Source organism: Musca autumnalis, unplaced genomic scaffold (genome assembly GCF_047663935.1).
Source record: "Musca autumnalis isolate F117 unplaced genomic scaffold, ASM4766393v1 scaffold_4, whole genome shotgun sequence".
Lineage (NCBI taxonomy): Eukaryota > Metazoa > Arthropoda > Insecta > Diptera > Muscidae > Musca > Musca autumnalis.
This window is the reverse complement of record NW_027411977.1, coordinates 185,994,441-186,014,823: the sequence shown is the minus strand read 5'-3', so window position 1 is coordinate 186,014,823 and position 20,383 is coordinate 185,994,441. Positions and strand designations below refer to the sequence as shown.

Below are 20,383 nucleotides of genomic sequence, written 5' to 3'. Positions count from 1 at the left end.
TGCACCCGAGGGTCTTTTTTCCATAGGCAGGTCAAGTTCGAAGATGGGCTATATCGGTCCACTATTTGGTATAGCCCCCATATAACGGTACCTACGGATTTGAGGTATTTTGACGTACTTCGCCACATTTGCAGACCGAATTAGCTATAATTTGGCACTTTGGCACAAACTTATATCCCAAAGGATATGGGCATAGGTCCATGTTTTGGTATAGTCCCCATATAACGGTACCTCCCGAATTTCGGTATTTTGAGAATTTTAGCCACAATTTTTAACCGAACTATCTGCAATTTGACATTTAAGGTTCTCAGTGGTCATGAAACATCTCCACGAAACATCATCAACATAGTTCCATGTTTTGGTATAGCCCCATATATCGGTACCTCCCGATTTTCGGTATTTTGAGAATTTTAGCTACAAGTTTTAACATAACTAGCTACAATTTGACATTTGAGGTTCTCAGTGGTCATGAAACATCTCCACCAAACATCGTCAACATAGGTCCATGTTTCGGTATGGCCCCCTTATAACCGTACCTCCCGATTTTCGGTATTTTGAGCATTTTAGTTACAATTTTTAACCGAACTAGCTGTAATTTGACATTTGAGGTTCTCAGTGGTCATGAAGCATCTCCACGAAACATCTTAAACATAGGTCGATGTTTTGGTATAGCCCCCATATATCGGTACCTCCCGATTTTCGGTATTTTGAGAATTTTAGCTACAATTTGTAACCGAACTAGCTGTAATTTGCCATTTGAGGTTCTCAGTGGTCATGAAACATCTCCACCAAACATCGTCAACATAGGTCCATGTTTTGGTATAGCCCCCATATAACCGTACTTCCCGATTTTCGGTATTTTGAGAATTTTAGCTACAGTTTTTTACCGAAATAGCTGTAATTTGACATTTGAAGTTCTCAGTGGTCATAAAATATCTCCAACGAAACATCGTCAACATAGGTCCATGTTTTGGTATAGCCCCCATATAACGGTATCTCCCGATTTTCGGTATTTTGAGAATTTTGGCTGCAATTTTTAACCGAACTAGCTGTAATGATCGGTATTTTAAGAATTTTAGTCAATATAGGTCCATGTTTTGGTATATCCCCCCATATAACTGTACCTCCCGATTTTCGGGAATTTTCAGTGATCACGAAATTTCTTCACTAAAATTCGTCAACATAGGTCCATTTTTGAGGGTCTACATTTTTATAAACGACCACCCTCAATTTGTCTCTTGAAGTTCCCTGCAGCTATAAAACTTTTCCGCCAAAAAATTTAGAAAAAAATAAACATAAAATAAAAAGTAAACAATAAAACCAAATAAAAGAAAAATAAAATAAAATGAAATGAAAACTAAATAAAAATAAAATAAAAAAAAAAACAAATATGAAACAAAAAAATAACATAAAAAATAAAATAAAAATAAGTTCAAAATAAACATGAAAATAAAATGGAATGAAAATAAAAATAAAAATAAAATAAAAAATAGAATAAAAAAAATAAAATAAATAAAATAAAAATAAATTAAAAACAAGTAAGAACGACGTTAAGCTCGACCGGGCCGAACTTTTTATACCCTCCACGACGAACTGTATTGAAGTGTATTCCCAAAATACCGAAAATTGGGAGTTGTCGTCCTAGGGGCGCTAAATGAGGGCGTGGATTTATACAGACAAGTTTCAGCGGGAAGTTGTATACCCTTAAGGAAGACTAACAGCGTGTTTCTGTATGTCGAAAGAAGAATGTGTGCGAATGAAACACGTCCAAACTCTTGAGTGTTTTTCAAATTTGTTTTTTGTTTGGATGCAAAAGCAAAGGTAAAATTATTTGGAAAACTAAAGTTTGGGCGTGTTTCATTCGCACACATTCTTCTTTCGACATACAGAAACAGGCTGTAACTACCAAATTTCAGTCACTTAAGTGGGATATTGAGGTCACAAGCTTCAAAATACCGAAAATCAGGAGGTCCCGTTCTATGGGGGCTATACTAAGGCGTGGACCTGTACCGACAAGTTTCTGGGAAAAAACTTTATACCCCTAACGAAGACTAAATACCAAATATCAGGCATTTCTGGGAATATTGTGGCCACAAACTTCAAAACAACGAAAATAGGGAGGTAAGTTCTATGAGGGCTATAAAAAGGCGTGGACTTATACCAACAAATTTCATATGGAACGTTTATTACCCCAAATGAAGACCAAATACCAAATTTCAGCCATTTCGGTGGATTAAAGTGGCCACAACCTTCAAAATACCGAAAATCGGGAGGAACCGTTCTATAGGGCCTATATGAGGGCGTGGACCTATACCTAAAAATTTCTGGGTGAAAGTTTTATACCCCCAACGAAGATTTAATACCCAATTTCAGCCTTTTCCGTGTAATAATGAGACTAAAACCGTCAAAATACCGAAAATCGGGAGGTATCGTCCTATGGGTGCTATATCAAAACGTGGACCAATGTAAACATTTTATGGTACAAATATTTCTTAGCCTCTGGAAACACAATATACAAAGAAGAGGACGTTTGTGGAACAGAAATAAAAAGAGAGCAAAGAATTTTTGAAAACTTAGAGGTAGTTTACACTATCTATCAATGTCATATGACACGAAATAAAAACATTCCATATCTACCCACGCAGGCAATGTGGAGACGTAATTTTATTACATTTTTGCTGGTGTAGACGCACAAAGTAAATTGCGTAAGGAAAATCCCCTATATTGCACATATTATCTACAATATAATGATGGAAAATTTTATGTCATATGACATTTACATATAGTGTAAACTGCCCCTTAGCAAACTCACCTTATCATTAACAACTTATCACTTATCAAAAACAAGGTTTCTGTGGAACGAAAAATTTACGAATTGTCAAAAAAAGTTGATAAGTTGTTTCGTGGAATAGGGCCCTGGTCAAATTTTTTCATCGATTGGACTATAATTGCGGCTATGCTCTAAGGGCCGTAATTATGTCTCAATCGTGAAAATTTACTTTTGGTCCCATAGAAATTGCTATGGAAACGAAGAACCCTCTGGTGGCACGGATTAACGTTAACCGATAGCCACAAAATTTGATATATGAGGTTTTTGGATCAAATGGAAAACAAATTAGGGGGTAAGCGTTTCAAAAAAAAAAAAAAAAAAAACTTTGTCATGTTTTGGGCCGCCCTAATATACGAGTACTATTAGAAAAATAATAGATTTCTCAATCATACAAAATTAACTCGGTAATTGAAATTTAACCAGTTTCGGTACGATAGAAAAATATTTGGATCATATCCTGGGGTATGGAATTTTTGTTTGGTATTAAAGTGCTAGTCAAGTGTATAATGAATGCTAAAGGATTGATTTCCCATTGGTCATACTTCTGAATTATGGCGTGATAAATAAATTTTAAATCATGCAAGACTTCTACCATAACTAAAAAGTGTGAGCAATGGCGCATCTTTCCTTCAGGATTCATTATAGTATTTCTTGTTGCCTCTCGTTTAAGGTGATAAAATAGTTGTCCTACACAGAAAAAAAAGCCACCCAGAAAATTTTGATTAAAAGCTTTATCACCATATTTTTGTCGAATGGCGATAAAATATTTCGAATATTTAGGGAAAATGTTTATCAAACATGAAAATGTAACTAAAAAGCGATCAATAAACGATTTCAAACAAATAATTTATTGAAATTTGTTTATGGTTATTAATAAATCTTTGTAGTTAAAATGGTTTTCAACGTTTGTCGCATGTTCTCGCTCTCAAGAGCGAGAGACACAACATTTTTATGGTATAAAGAGAGCGCTACAACAATGTGCTGTGTTTTTTTTCTTGAGATGTGAGTGTTGCTATGTATATTTCAAAGCATTGTCATGGAATTTTTGCGGCATGAAGGGATGGCGCGTTTGTGTGGCATTTGGCTTGTTTATTTATTTGTGCTCGGGTTAGGGTTTTGGGTAGGGAAATCCCGCACCGGGAATTTCCGGGAATTCTCGGTTTTTTGGTTACGGGATTTTCCCGGGAAACAAAATCATATTTCCCGGGAAATCGGGAAATATATTTTTACATTTATCACTAGTATTGAATCACATTTATCACTAACATTGAATGAATAAATAAACTATGCCCGTCACTTTTATACCATAGTATCAGAATTCGATTAGATTTTACAGAATCAATAAATTACAAAATATTTGGAAATAATTTAATCCACAAAAGTGTCTTCAGGGAAAAAATTATAAGAGCAGCACAAAAAACATGGTCTATAACGACGGATTTTTATTCTGTTTTATTAAGGTGCGAAAGAATATTTTCTATATTAAAATCCCATTTTTATACCCTCAGCCATTGAGCTAAAGAGGGTCCGGCTTGCTGGCTGGTGCTCAAGATAACTTTCGAACGAAGCCACCGACCCAGGCATAGAACGGGTTCCACACAAAATTCGGAAAAAGTGAAGTTTTAGATTTCCTCTCGGATCGATTTGAATTTTTTTTCAGCAATTTGTCTTTACGGCCCCCTTTACGACGATACAAATTTTATCGGGGGCAAGTCCATACTTCCTGAGATAATGTCTTAAAAGCTCCAAGAAACCTTGACGGCAACAACTAAAATGGAAAATTGGCAAGATAACTACCGCAGTATGTTTCTGATTAGTCCTAACTTTGCATATCGTATTATTTCATCTAGTCATGTATCAGGTTGGAATATGGACTATATCGGTCCTGCAACATGTTTTGTGTGCGGCCCTAGTTAAAACGGTACAATTTTTTCGGGGCAAATCAATACTTCCTAAGAAATTGGCTCAAAAACTCAAAAAGCCCCTAGAAACGTCAGCAGTATTGTGTTTGCTTCTTTTCTTTAGGTCCGAGGCTGAGGGTATATTTCAGTCGGCACAGCTGACTGATACTATCTTAAGCATAAGAATAAAACATACGATTTTCGAGGTCCATAAAATTGGATTTTCTGATCAATAACTTCATTATTTGAGCCAAATCACTTTCCATAGAGCGATTTCATTAGCTTTGAATAATGGAAATGGTCAGTGTGGGCAAAATCCGGGCAACATGGTGAATTTTTCCATATTTTTTCGTTTTTAATCGATAGAGCGAAAATGTGTCATCTATTTTTGAGCCCGCAACTCTTTGAAAATATTGTATTTCATATAAGTTACTATGGGAAGATAAAAAATCACGGAAATATTGACCCACTCTCGTATTTTAAAATTTCCCGGGAAATCCCGGATTCCCGGGAATGGCGATTTTTTGATTCCCGTTTCCCGGGAATGATAAAAACCGGGAAAACCCAAAACCCTAGCTCGGGTGAAGGCTTGTATGTAAGTTTGTTACTGTTTTTTGTTGCTGATTTTCATGAACCTAACAAACGAAGAGGGAATAAAAACCGTACGAGTCTCATGTTTTTTTCTGCTTGGTGGTTTAGGAAGGCATTTTTTTAACCATCAGTTTGGTTTATTTTGGCAGTTCCTTTAAAGCAAGCGTTCTGTGTGGATCGGTAGTGCAGAAATAAATCAATGTTTGTGTGTTTTCTTAAAGTAAAGGTGCCTTTAAAGTTAATTAAATGCCCAATACATTTTATAATTGAATTCACGTATCTGAAGAAGGAGAATAAGAATATTTTATTGGACAAAGAAGCAGCCGCATGTGATATTGGTAATAACATCAAAACATTTTATATATTTAAAATATATATGGATGTACTATTTCTCACATTACAGATACCCATTTTCGGCTGATGATTTTCAATGTGGCAGAAGAATGTGTTTTATTTCATAACGTTTAATGATGTTTCCTGTATTTTATACTTAAAAGTGATTTATTTGTTTTCTTATATTAAAATTAATGTGTGGCACTAAATAATTATGTACTTCTGTTATTAATTATTCCATTCCATTTTTCTTTCCTTCATCTGTTATTTTTTATGTACCTATGCGTCTGGTGTTGCTTTTGTTCTTGGTATTTCAAATAATAAATAAATAACCACCACCATTTATAAATGTGTGTATGTATCTTTTTTTGTGGCGTTTGGGTTTGTATTTAACAAAAAAACAACAAAATAATTGTAAATATGAATATTTTTTTATTGATTGGAAAAAATGCATTCAACAATTTTTTTAATCAAGAAAATATTTTGTTTTTATCAAGCAAAATGTGGAATATTTTGATAAATATTTTTGTCAATATGTGAAATATTTTATCAGTTCAAAATAAAAAAATCGATAAATATTTTAATCAATATTACAATTTTATTTTATCAACATGTATTTTTACTTTGTGATCACAAAATTTTATCGAATTTTGTCAATATGACAATTTTTTTTATTGCCGAAAAATCGATAAATTTTTGGTTGAATCTTTGAATTTCTTTATCAAATGGCTACAATTTTTTTTTCTGTGTAGGAGAAAGTGCCTTAAACTAATATTGGCTTAAATCGACTCTATATTTGCAAAATAATTATTTTCACAATTGTTTCAATTTCCGTGATATTTATGATAAATATTTCATGGAATTTTTTCCCATCCTCGATATTAACGAATTAAGTATTCCCCGCCAGTTCAATAAAAGTCATGTACATTATGTTATTTGGAGCATTTCTTTCGTTTCCCATAGAAAAACGCACAAAACCAAAACAAAAAAGAACAATTTTCTTGTAAATCGATAAAATCCGATTTCTATTGTTCGGCACGGTTCAGTGGATTGCATATGGAGTGAACATTATAAATGAAGTGTTACTGGCAAAGAAATGTAGCTCACAAAACTAATACCCAATATCGAACGAATAAAAATAAAACAAGCACAACAACAACAAAGGCAAAAAAAGAAACAATTTTTAGGAAAACAAAAGAAATCCGGAGAAGAAGAAGAAAATCGAAATACATAAATAAAACAACAACAATAAAACAAAACAGCAAAAAATACAACAACAATTTCTATTACACAAATCCTGCATCCTCTTAAGGAATTATTTGGCGTTGCAATGGTTGAGTTGGGAAGAGAGTGAGGTATGCCACAAAACACAAAAAAAAAACGCACACACAAAAAACATTACATCCGTTTCCTGGACTGGCCTTTGTGTAAATGTAGCATAACATTATACATAACAGTACATACATACTTACATACATATAATATAGTTGCACATTATCATAAGACTATATTTATAAGCAGCATTCATGTGAGATGTTGTGAGTGCGTATGTGTGTGTCCGTGTTTTTGAGACTTATTGAGTCTGAGTAAATGCTGGTAGTTGTTGTGTACTTAAAACTTCCCGACCCCTTTTTCCCCTCAAGAATTTCTAAGAAGTGAAGGCATAGTTTACGCTTCATAATAGCAATTGTTTTGTTGAAAGGCAAAGAGGGGGTGGTAACTGCCTGCAAATACCAGTAACAGCAAATGCTGCAAAATATCCTCCACAACAAAGCAACCTCAATTCATGCTTTATGTGGCATCTAAGACTATTGCTTGAGGCAAGTGTTTTTGACTGCCAATATTACTGGTAAACCAAGACATACCTATACCTATGCATGTTTGTGCCTTGCTTGTATTTATAAGCCATTCAATGTTTCTTCTTCCACTCAATCGTTTATGTATATGTATGTGTGTGTGTGAGGTTTTTATTTATGAAGCTTTTCAAAAAGGTAATGTCCTGAGTATGCCACCTCTCTACTGCTTTGTGGTTATTGTTATTTTTTTTCCTTCCCATATATTTGTATGTGAGCATGTTGTGTCCTTATGTGTGTGTTTGAGAGAGTCTTTCTATTGTTTCGAAAGAAAATATTACTTTTGTTTGAATTCTGACTACAGATACGTATCTGGTTTGGGGGTTAAGGCAATTTTTGTTTTGTGTGTGAATGTGCCCCGAAGAGGTCATGGACTTTAATTATGTTTCTTCATACCTATGAATGAATGGCTGGCTAAATGTGAATAGAATGGTTTTTGTGAGTAGGGTCATTTTACAATTTGTCATCAGACAGACTGTTTTTTGTGTGTGAGTCGATGTTGCCTCATTCTTGTTTCTATTGTCTTTCCGGGTTTTGTAGGCAGCAAATTCCTTTTCAATAGCCACTGTCTTATCGGACTAAATTTCATTACAATCATAGTAAACAATACATGAAGTAGCTCTCTCTCTCTCTCTGTTTCAATTGTCTTTGTTAATGTCAGTGGAAAAAATTAGGTCATTTACAAAGCTATTGTTAATTGAGATTTTTTATGCTCCACTTAGTTTGTTTTCAGGAAATCGATGGAAAGTTCAAATGAAAATATAATAAATATTGGTGGCTAGGTGAAAGTGGAAATACCACTATGCGGGTGATTTGGTAACAGTTACACACAATAACCAATATCTTCAATTATTTTATCACCTTTTAAAAAATGTCATAAGATTCTTTTTTCCGTCGATTTCGTTTATAACATTTGTAGGAACCTTCAACAGGCTAAAATGATCTTCTACTCCTCTACTGTCTACTTTATTTAGGCAGTTGTTATACACACTCAAAGAAAAAAAGTGGAAAGTGGCTTCTCAAATACTTTAAAGTGGGAGACACTATTAGGACTATATCAAACATGCCCATGTACCGAAATTTTTTAGCACAAGCGATTCCCGGTAATTAGTAGCACTCAATATTGAATCACGGCCAATGCAGAAGAAACATGTGTCCAAATCCTTGATTAAGGTGTTGTTATTCACCTTTCAATATCAAAACGTGGAATTTTTTGTACTTAGCAGATCGTATTGTTCCATAAGCCGAACTAAGAATATATTTCCAAACGCACCGATCTTTTGCTTTACATCTCCAATTTTGGATGCCATGTTTTGTCATATCTTCTCAAACTTGGTCTTTCCATCGGAGTTTTGGTCTTCCCTTGGTGCGTCGAGTGGCTCCTATTCAAATGCCTTTCTAGCGGGGGCATCACTATCCATTCTGCTGACGTGGCCCAGCCAACGCAATCATTATAGTTCGATACGTTTCACTATATCGATGTCGGTCGGCTGGTACAGCTCGGGGTTCATACGACGCACAGTGTTGCCGCTTCCATACAAAAGTGGAAAATAGAAGGAGTTGACCTAGGTTGATACATTTTTGCACAAGTACTTGTAAGGGCATAGGAATGAAAAATTTCAACTTTGGTCCATATCGGTTCAGATTTGGATATAGCCACCATATATATTTTGATCGAATAGCCTTCAAATTAATAATGTAATAATTTCTTAGTCATCTGAGTAGCTCTACCGATTTTCAAAAAAGTCAGTTCCGATTTGGATATAGTTCCCATATATATCTTTCCCCGATTTTGCTATAAATCGTTCAATTTTTGATGAATAGCCTTCAAATTTGATATGTGATATTTTCTTATGTCCCTGTATAGGTTCACCGACCCCAAATGCCAAAATGAACAGGGACCTGAGGAACCTCCCATGTTAAATTTGAAGGATATTCATCAAAAATTGACCGAGTTATAGCAAAATCGGGGAAAGATATATATGGGGGCTATATCCAAATATGAACCGATTATTTTGAAAATCGGTAGAGGTACTCAGAGGCCTAAGAAATTATTACATATTAAATGTGAAGGCTATTCGATCAAAATTGACCGAGTTATAGCAAAATCGGGGAAAGATATATATGGGGGCTATATCCAAATCTGAACCGATTTTTGTGAAAAATGGTGTAGCTATTTATGGGCTTCAGAAAACAACACATATTAAATTTCAAGGCTATTCGATCAAAATTGAACAAGCTGTAGCAAAATCGGGAAAAGATATATATTGGGGCTATATAAAATCTGAACCGATATATCTCAGAAGGTTGCAGGGATGGGCAGAATGTTTTTACACATTTCCCTTCGGAAGAGATGTACAATTAACGGAAACCAAGAGCCATGGTGGCAATGGGTGGCAATCAAAAGATATACTCTACGAAATATTAAGAATTTATACTTTTTTTTTATCAGATATAAATTTTTAGTTCTTGATATCGGTACTTTGCCCATGTGCAGTTGATGTCAACTTTTTGTACTAAAATTTTTTATTTATAGCCCACCCATCAAATTCCCATCCAAAACTTTTAATATTATCAACAAACTTTTCAGAAAATGTTATTTTAAATGTCGTCCAATTTTCATATGATTATCGCTTTAGATTATCTGGGAAATATTTTTCATATTTAAAGAGCTATAACTTCATTATGGATGCACATATCGACAAAATTCTTTCAGATTCGTTGTATCGGATGTGTTTACTGTAAGAAAAAAACATAAACATATGTAAAAGTTAACATCGCATTTTTTGATTTTTGTCCACGCGGCAACACTGTGCGACGCCGGTATTTACCGTCAACGCATATTAGTCCATAAATCTTTCGAAGAATTTTTCTCTCAAACACGCCAAGTTCTGCCTCATCTATTTTCGAAAGTACCCATGCTTCAGATCCATACATAAAGTATCAACGTCTGGTAGAGTGTAAGTTTGGTCTGATGAGAGGTGGTTTTGCTTTTGAACTGTTTACTTAGACCAAAATAGCATCTGTTGGCCAATATTATTCTTCTCTTGATTTCATAACTTATGTTGTTAGGTTTATTTATGGCGGTGCCGAGGTAGATAAAGTCATTTACTACCTCAAAATTGTAATTCTGAACATCAAAAGTTGGTCCGAGTCTACTGGACATCTTTCGTGTTGATATCATAAATTTGGTCTTATCGCCGTTGACTGTCAGACCCACTTTGGCAGACTCTTTTTCAATTTTCGCAAAGGTGGCTGTTACTGATCGAGTTGATGGATCTATTATATCAACATCGTCTGCGTAGGCCAGTAACAATATATCCTTATTGTATATAGTGATATTTTTATCTCTATCGGTATATACATTCGCTTCTCGTATGACCTTTTCCAATAGAATGTTGAATAGGTCACACAATAGACTGTCACCTTGTCTGAAACCTCGTTTTGTTTCAAAAGGCTCCAAGAGGTTCTTTCCTGCTTTAACAGCTGATCTTGTATTAGCCAATGTCATCCTACATAATCGTATAAGTTTTGCAGGGATACCAAACACGGACATGGCTTGGAACACCTTTGATAGAATCGGGCTGCCGAAGGCGGCCTTATAATCGACAAACAGGTGGTATGTGTCGATCTGTCTTTCGTGGGTCTTCTCTAGTATTTGGCGCGGTATGAAAATTTGGTCAATTGTCGATTTACCAAGTCTAAAACCACATTGGTGTGACCCGATTATGTTATAGGCCATGGGTTTTATACGTTCACACAGTACGCTCGACAGCACTTTGTATGCGATTGGTAGCATGTCTTGTCTCCTTTCTTGTGTACGGAACATAGGAGGCTGAGGTTTCAATCGTTGGGTATACTTTCTTCCTGCCAAATTTCGGTAATTAACTGATGCATACTCCTTATCAGCATTTCGTCTTGAACAGTTCGGCGGGCAGCCCATCAGCTCCTGCTGCTTTATTGTTTTTCAGCCGATTAATTGCTGTCATAACCTCGCTTTGGCTAGGTGGAAAACATTCAACGTCGTCGTTTGCAATTGGTTTTGGTGTATCTTCATCGCCGCCCATATTCGATACTAAGAGCTTCATAAAATGCTCCTTCCAGATCTTCAGTACGCTACCTGTATCAGTTACCGGAATCCCTTCATAATCTTTGCGGGAGAATGTGCCTGTACCTGAACATCTCAAGTTTTTCTTGCTCTCTATTTCTTTCTTCTGAAAATACGCTTCTGGTCTCTCCTCTTCTACCGATATTTTTCTTTCCCGCTTCGTGTTGCTACTGAATGCAGGGTTGCTCTGTATGCCGCGTTTTTTCTTCAGCGGCCTTACGACACTCCTGATTTTTAGGTGGTGGTTTTTGGTACCTAAGCACTATTTTTGCGGCTGTTTAAAGTGAGCGGGCTATTCTTTGTCACTGCGTTTCCACATTATCGGGACAAGCAGTGCCGTCTTCCAGCATGTAAGTCAGTTGAGTGGAATTGGCTTGTGCTATCTGTTGTGTTTGCTGCTTCTCGACATCCAGCTTCCGTCCTGTGTTAATCGCACTTTTGCCGCAACATCTAGACGAGTGCGTACCATGCTACAAGGAAATGGTCCGAATCGATGTTCGATCCTCGAATCGATAGGACATCTAACACACTGGACGAATGTCTTCCGTCTATCACAACATGATCAATCTGGTTTCTTGTTTCCCCATCTGGGGATATCAATGTGGTCTTGTGTATGTCGAGGTGCTGGAACCTGGTATTGATCATTACCATGTTTTTTGCCGCTGCAAAATCGACTAGCATCCCAGCAAACCAAATGTCGGATGCCCGACATATCGGAACAATTTCGGTAGAAAAATCGTTCAGATTTCGTATCGATTTCTATACGATTTTTCGTAGGGGAATTCGTTCAGATTTCGTTCCGATTTCGGAGAAAATGTCGGAAGTAAATTTCCCTTCGAATTTGCTAATGTTTTTCTTCCGATTTCGTTACGAATTCGGATCGATATGTCGGAAACAAATTTCCCTTCGCACAACAACCACCTTTTGTATATATCTAACAAGCAACATTTTAGTTTGTTGTCAAAAAACAAAATGGTTGGTTATAAAATTCACATATACATTTTTTAAATATTTTAAATATAAATGCAACATATAATAATTCAAGCTAGTGCTGATAGACTCAACATATTCGTACACAAAGTTTACATTGTTCTACTATAACTACAAAATGATAATAACAGTGAAAATCATTAGATATCTTTGAAATTATAATCTTCCAATAAAAAATATAACAAAGAAAATTTATCAATAAAAAAGATGGATCAGAGAAATTTTTTTCCTTTGATAATCATACGAAATTATTCAAAAATCGTTCAGAAATCTTTACGAAGGTTCGGAAGGTACCTCAGATCTGTACGAAAATTCGCAAGAAAAAATTCGAATTCCGAATTTCCCAAGGATTTTCTTCCGATTTCGTTGCGAATTCTGACCGAAATCGATCCGATTTCGCTCCGACATTTCGTTGCGAAATTATGTCAACCACTTCATACAACTTTCGTTAAGATATCGTAACGATTTCGGATCAGATATCGGACGTTACGTCCGAAATTTGTTCCGATTTCGTTACGATATCGGTACGATTGGTTTGCTGGGATCATTCATTTGTCGGATGTTACCTCATGAAGGAGCCAAGTGGACTTTAGGCTGCCGGCCATTCCTTGTTTTGGTAAATAAGTTTCTTATTTATTTTCATCTGACTGTAGGCTTTAAAACAGGCTACATTAAAGCACGGACAGATTTTCATACATACTCCTAAGAGGTATCACATCCTTTTTGAATAAAGAAACGTCTTTTAAAAGTGACAAGGTACCGTGTGAAAGTTCACCTCCCTACAACGATAAGAAACGTTAAGTTCGGTCGGGTCGAACTTTTTATTTCCTCCAACATAAAATATTCTCAACTAAAATCTAATATTTATTTTTCTTTGGAGCTATGTTTACATTTTGTGTTGGAGAAGTTTGTTGACCACTGGAAACTTCTACTTTTGAATTACAGGTATAAAATGAAATGTCGCTGAATTCCTCAGAATACCTTAAATCGTATTATATGATAGCTATACCAAACTATGGACCTTTGTTGATAAGTGACGGTAGAGAAGTTTTGTGACCAATGGGAGCATCAACTGTCGAATTAAATTTAGCTCCGTTAATTGTCGCTAAACTCCTCAAAACACCAAAAATCTGGAGGTACTGTTTTTTCAAATATGGACCTATGTCGACAATTTTCAGTGGAGAAGTTTTGTATCGCTAGGAATCGCATATGTCAAGTTATGGGTATTTTGGTCAAAATATGTACTGAACATCGCGATAGACCATTATATGGGCCTACATCAAAACATGGACCTATGTCTGCAATTTTTAGTGTATGAGTGTTGTGTCCGCTAGAAATCGCAGATGACAGATTACAGCTAGTTCGGTTAAAAGTATAGCTAAAATCGCCAAAATACAGAAAATGGAGAGGTACCGTTATATGGGTGCTATGCCAAAACATGGACCTAGGTTGAAAATTGTTGGTCAAATGATAGCTAGTTCGAATAAAAAATGCAGCTAAAGTGCTCAAAGTACCTAAGATCCGAATGTCAAATTACAGCTAGTTCGAATAAAACATGCATTTTAAGTGCTCAAAATACCTAAAATCAGAATGTACCGTTATATGGCGGCTGACGGACATGGCCAGATCGACATAGAATTTTATTCTGATCAAGAACTTTATATAGCAGCAAATGATTATTTCATTGCGTCACAATTGAAAAACCAACCAACGGCTTTTAGGCTCTGAGAGTCAGGATCGTGAAGGGTTTCACACATCGGACATTCGAAGGACATAAAGGACATAATTGAAAGTTAGCATTAATTAGACGACAGAAATCGCGTGAACAATTATATGTATATCTCCCTCAGGTTTGACTCACTCTCCTATGGCAATATATACAGATCTATTTAAGACGGTGGAAAGCACTAGCGCTTCGTTTACTGTTAAAACACATTAATCAAACACTGTTTCAATATATTATAGATTGCTTCGTATCATTAAACCTAAACGTTTAGACACATTCGCAGGCAGGTTATTGAAATATCACACAACCAATCGCAGAAATTAGCATTAATTGTATACCGTCCTGTTTGATTGGTTTCTCTTCCTAGCTGTTCAGGACCGAAGGTGACATCTTCTTGTATTTACTATCATCTAGTTAGTACCTTCTGACATGAGCACCGTACACCTGACGAGTGAAACTTAAAGATTCTGTAGGGGAAAAGACTGTAACACAGGTCGGACATTATCGGCCTACTACTTCGGGTCTCTTCCCCACAAAAATTCAATAATTTTCACTGAAATTTTGCGCTTGATAACTTTCGAAGGGAGTAACCGATTTTGTTTAAAGTTTTTTGATCAGGCACATAAAATTGCAATATTTTTTCGAAAAGTATAGTTTATGTCTATGTTTTTTTTTCAACTGGTTGTCTTTGCTGCCCAAAAGATCAAAAACTCTGCCGGCTCCAAATACTATGACAGATGACCACGATAGAGTATCCGAATTGACCTGTAGTGGGATTCAGTAACTCATTTTTACTGTTACCGACAAAAATCGGTAAAATTAAATCGCAAAATTATGACTAAAAACATAAAGAAAAGTTGCATCACAGTTTGTGTCGGTAGAGTCTGGCGACTACTTTTTATTCATCGTTAACTTACCGAAAATTTTCGTTAATTATCGAAATTATAAGCATTTTAATTTTACCGACAATTATCGATAACAGCAAAAATGAGTTCCAGAATCCCACTACTGATCTTCGCACGTAGTAAACGTACATCAAGAAGGTCTATATCGGACAATTCTATGAAATGTTTTACCGAATTTTTTACGTTGCTGGCAGAAGGTTTCAATCGTGTTAAAATTTCAACAGCAAGCCACTTCTCGTATCGTGTTGAAATTTTAATTGAGGGTAATCCATGTTATCGTTTTATTTTCTAATGAAACCCAATTCTTCCAAAGGTATGTGTCCCGAAACATCTTAATATTTACGACCACTACTTCAGATATATTTAAAAAAAGCACAGCTTAGTTTAGGTTCCTGCAGCAGGTATTCTTTGTGATCTTTATTAAAAAGCTATAATTAATGTAATCATACTTTCGTTGATATTGGGCCAAAAGTTCTGAATGCTCCCAAATGGCGTTCTTTTAATATATAAATTTTTTGGATTATGGATTATGTATATTCGTGTAGACGATGCTGATGGGCATTGAAAACTCACCACTTTCACAAATAAAAACAATGTCTTATAGAAAAATTTTTCACATTTCGAACCATAGTCCTACGTAAATATAAAATTTTATTTTAGTTTTTATCAATTCTTTAAGACAAAACAAGTAAAAAAGCATTAAGTTCGGCCGGGCCGAACTTTTCATACCCTCCACCATAAAATATTCATTCCTGTCCCCAACTTTAAGTGAGTACGTTAAAATGTCAGATAATGTACATAAAATGCTTCATTCGGGAGGCCCTTTTTTATGGTGCCTATATCTAACTGTTGACAATTTTTGGTGGGCTAGAAATTGGGAGGTACTGTTATATAGGGGTTATAATAAAACATGGGTCTATGTTGAGAGTTTTTGATGGGAGCCTTTAATGTCAAATAACTCCTCGGTTAAAAAATTTAGCTAGAATCCTCAAAATATCGAAAATCGGTACATAACGTGGGAACTTCAAATGGCATTAGCAGCTAGTTCGGAGGTATCTGGGCTATACGAAAATATGAACTTAAATTAACAATTTTTGTTGGCTTTAAATTTCAAATTACAGAAAGTTCGTCCAAAAATAAAGCTAAGGTACGGAAAATCGGGAGGTTTGTTTTGGGGCTATACAAAAACATGGACCTACGTTCGGTTAAACATTTTGAGTAAAATCCTCAAAGTACCGAAAATCGGGAAGTATCGTTATATTGGGGCTATGTTGAAAATTATTGATGCAGATGCGTGGTGACCACTACAACCTTCAAATGTCAAATTACAGTTAGTTTTGTTAAAAATTGTAGCTAAAATGGCCAAATTACTGAAAATTGGGAGGTACCGTTACATGGGAGCTATGTATATCCGAACATGGACCTATGTTGACAATTTTTGATGGAGAGGTGTTGTGACCACTAAGAACTTCAAATGTCAAATTACTGCTAGTTCGGTTTAATATTGTAGCTAAAATCATCAAATTACTGAAAATCGGGAGGTACCGTTATATGGGGGCTTTCTTGACAATTTTTAGTGGAGAGGTGTGGTGACCACTAAGAATTTCAAATGTCAAATGTTCAAATTACAGATAATTCGGTTAAAACTTGTTGGTAAAATTCTCAAAATTTCTGAAATCGGGCGGTAACGTTATATGGGGGCTATTCCAAAATATGGACCTATGTCCACTAGTTATCTAAGTTTATTGACATTTAAGAACCCTAAATGTCAATTGATAGCTAAATCGGTCTGAAAATGTAGATAAAAACGTCAAAATGTCGTAAATCGGGAGTACCGTTATATGGGGGCTATACCAACACGTGGACCTAGGTCCACAACTTTTGTTATATAAGTTTAGTTACACTTAAGAATCCTAAATGTCAAATTATAGCTATATCGGTCTGAAAATGTAGATAAAAACGTCAAAATACCGTAAATCGGGGGGTACCGTTATATGGGGGCTATACCAAAACGTGGACCTATGTCCACAAGTTTAGTCACATAAGTTTATTTGCATTTAAGAACTTCAAATGTCAAATTATAGCTTCATCGGTCTGAAAATGTAGCTAAAACCGTCAAAATACCGTAAATCGGGGGATACCGTTATATGGGGGCTATACCAAAACGTGGACCTATGTCCATAACTTTTGTTATATAAGTTTATTGACATTTAAGAACCCTAAATGTCAAATTATAGCTACATCGGTCTGAAAATGTAGCTAAAAACGTCAAAATACCGCAAATCGGGGGGTACCGTTATATGGGGCTATACCAAAACGTGGACCTATGTCCACAACTTTTGCTATATAAGTTTATTAACACCTAAGAACCCTAAATGTCAAATTATAGCTACATCGGTCTGATAATGTAGCTAAAAACGTCAAAATACCGTATATCGGGGGCTACCGTTATATGGGGGCTATACCAAAACGTGGACTTATGTCCACAACTTTTGTTATATATGTTTATTGATACTTAAGAACCCTAAATGTCAAATTATAGCTAAATCGGTCTAAAAATGTTGCTAAAAACGTAAAAATACCGCAAATCGGGGGGTACCGTTATATGGGGGCTATACCAAAACGTGGACCTATGTCCACAAGTTTTTTTATATATGTTTATTGACACTTAAGAACCCTAAATGTCAAATTATAGCTACATAGGTCTGAAAATGTAGCTAAAAACGTCAAAATACCGCAAATCGGGGGGTACCGTTATATGGGGGCTATACCTAAACGTGGACCTATGTCCACAACTTTTGTTATATAGGTTTATTAATACTTAAGAACCCTAAATGTTAAATTATAGCTAAATCGGTCTAAAAATGTAGCTAAAAACGTCAAAATACCGCAAATCGGGGGGTACCGTTATATGGGGCTATACCAAAACGTGGACCTATGTCCACAAGTTTTGTTATATATGTTTATTGATACTTAAGAACCCTAAATGTCAAATTATAGCCAAATCGGTCTGAAAATGTAGCTAAAAACGTCAAAATACCGTAAATCGGGGGGTACCGTTATATGGGGGCTATACCAAAACGTGGACCGATATAGCCCATCATCGAACTTGACCTGCCTGCAAACAAAAGACGCATTTTCCCAAAATTTTAGCGTCCTATCTCCATTTTTGTGGATGCTAGAGTGATTACCACAGACGGACGGACGGACGGACGGACGGACGGACGTGCTCAGATCGACTTAGAATTTTACCCTGATCAAGAATATATATACTTTATAGGGTCGCAAATGAGTATTTCAATGCGTTACAAACGGAAAAACAAACTTAATATACCCTCCATACTATGGTGGAGGGTATAAAAATGTGGTTTTAAAATAGATAGTACATATTGTGTTCATCAAATGAATATACACAGAAAAAAAAAATTACTGTATTATAGGAATAGTGTTCATAAAGTCTTGCCAAAGTTCAAATTTCTGCATTTCAAGAACGCCTTTCATAAAGCAAAAAAATACTGGTTTCTTCTGAGAGATAGAAAAAAAAACAATTTTGGCGAGTTGTTTTTGTTTTTATTGTCTAACAACAACCGCCACCACATCACCACCACTCACCACCCATTTTGTATTATTGTAATTTACCTTTCTTCTAATGATTTCCACTGATTTGTTATCGTCTTGTGAGCGTAGCAGAAACAATATGAACCATATGCACATACTAGTTGAGTCTATCAGCACTAGGTTGAGATATTAGATGTTGCTTTTATGTTAAATAAATTACAAATTTGTATGTGCGAAATATTCTTACGACCAATGACTTTGTTTTTTTCGACACCAAACGGACTGTAGTTGTTTGGTTTGTTAGTTAACTAACAACAATTGTTGCGGCAGTTGGTGAGACGATGGTGGGGGTTGTGTCGTGGTTTTTGGATAGTGGGAATTCCCATCTTAAGATGAGACCATACAAAAGAAAACGAGAACAAAGTAGAGAGCGTTTACCAAACAAGAGAGGAAATGTGAGAGAATGTAGGGAATAATAAGAAAGTGATTTTGCATCTCATGAAAATCTTACATATTTTTGAAAAAATAGTGGCTTTCGGATGGATATAAGAAAGTGCACATGTATCTTATGTGAGGTACCTGTACAGTATGAAAAAACTGCATCAGGAACGAAAATATGTAAAAATTCTTGAAATATTTTTTTCTGTGTATGTCACAGACATTTATCTATAACTACATATTTTGGTCATGGTATCCCCTCCACATCAAAAATGTGGTACTAAAGTTTATTTTGTGTAAAAACACATTTGTCTTCATTTCAATTTAATTTAATAAAATAACTGCGTATACTTAATATCACATGTTAAATTTCATGATGTTACTCATACGTTTTGGAACTAGTACAAGGAATTAGGAACTAGATTACTCAACTCTAGTTGCAGTACTTGCTAGGGTATTACCGTGAAAGCCATTCTAACCACGATATGGTAAATTGGACTACCCCACCCAGCGATCTCAGGAGGGATCCTAATGCTTTTGAAAGAGATTACAAGAGAGAAACCGTCGGTCAATAAGCCTATGAAGCAAGTTTGAATAGCATTCATACGGATGCAGTCGCAGATGCCATAAAGAAATATGGTATGAATGCGGATCTCGGAGGGCATCATCTATCGCAGCTGAGTAACGTCGACTGCCACGACAAACCAGAGTAGTTTTTGCTCAACTACTCTCAGGATGGTGCAGCCGTCTAAATTCCTACAGAGCAAGGATCGATGACACCGTGCAAAACATCTGTCCAACATGCGATACAGGCCCGTACGACACTCTGCGTCCAGTAGATCTATGGTTACATCCCAGTCGCATTCCTATAACTGGAGATAGACCCAGAGCCAGATTAATCAGAAGAATGAACTTACATACAATAAAAAACGACATAATTTTGTGGTTGTGTGTGACCGAATCTCCGGCTTTCCTTTTTCACTTGCAAAAAATATTCGATAATCCAGCTTAACTTCAACCAGACAAGTTCATAAAGATTATGTTTGTTGTTGTTTTTAAGAGTTTACTTTCATATTTCAACAATACAGATAAGAATAACAAATAATAACAATGTCAATTTTTTGGCTAAATTCAAATTTCGAGCCATAGT

General features: G+C 35.7%; 1 protein-coding gene across 12 annotated transcripts in view; it reads right to left on the bottom strand.

The window, feature by feature from the left end:
- Window positions 1-20,383, bottom strand: part of LOC141402723 (uncharacterized) — a 688,471-nt gene that overhangs the window by 452,940 nt on the left and 215,148 nt on the right. The gene's annotated exons all lie outside the window — the stretch shown is intronic.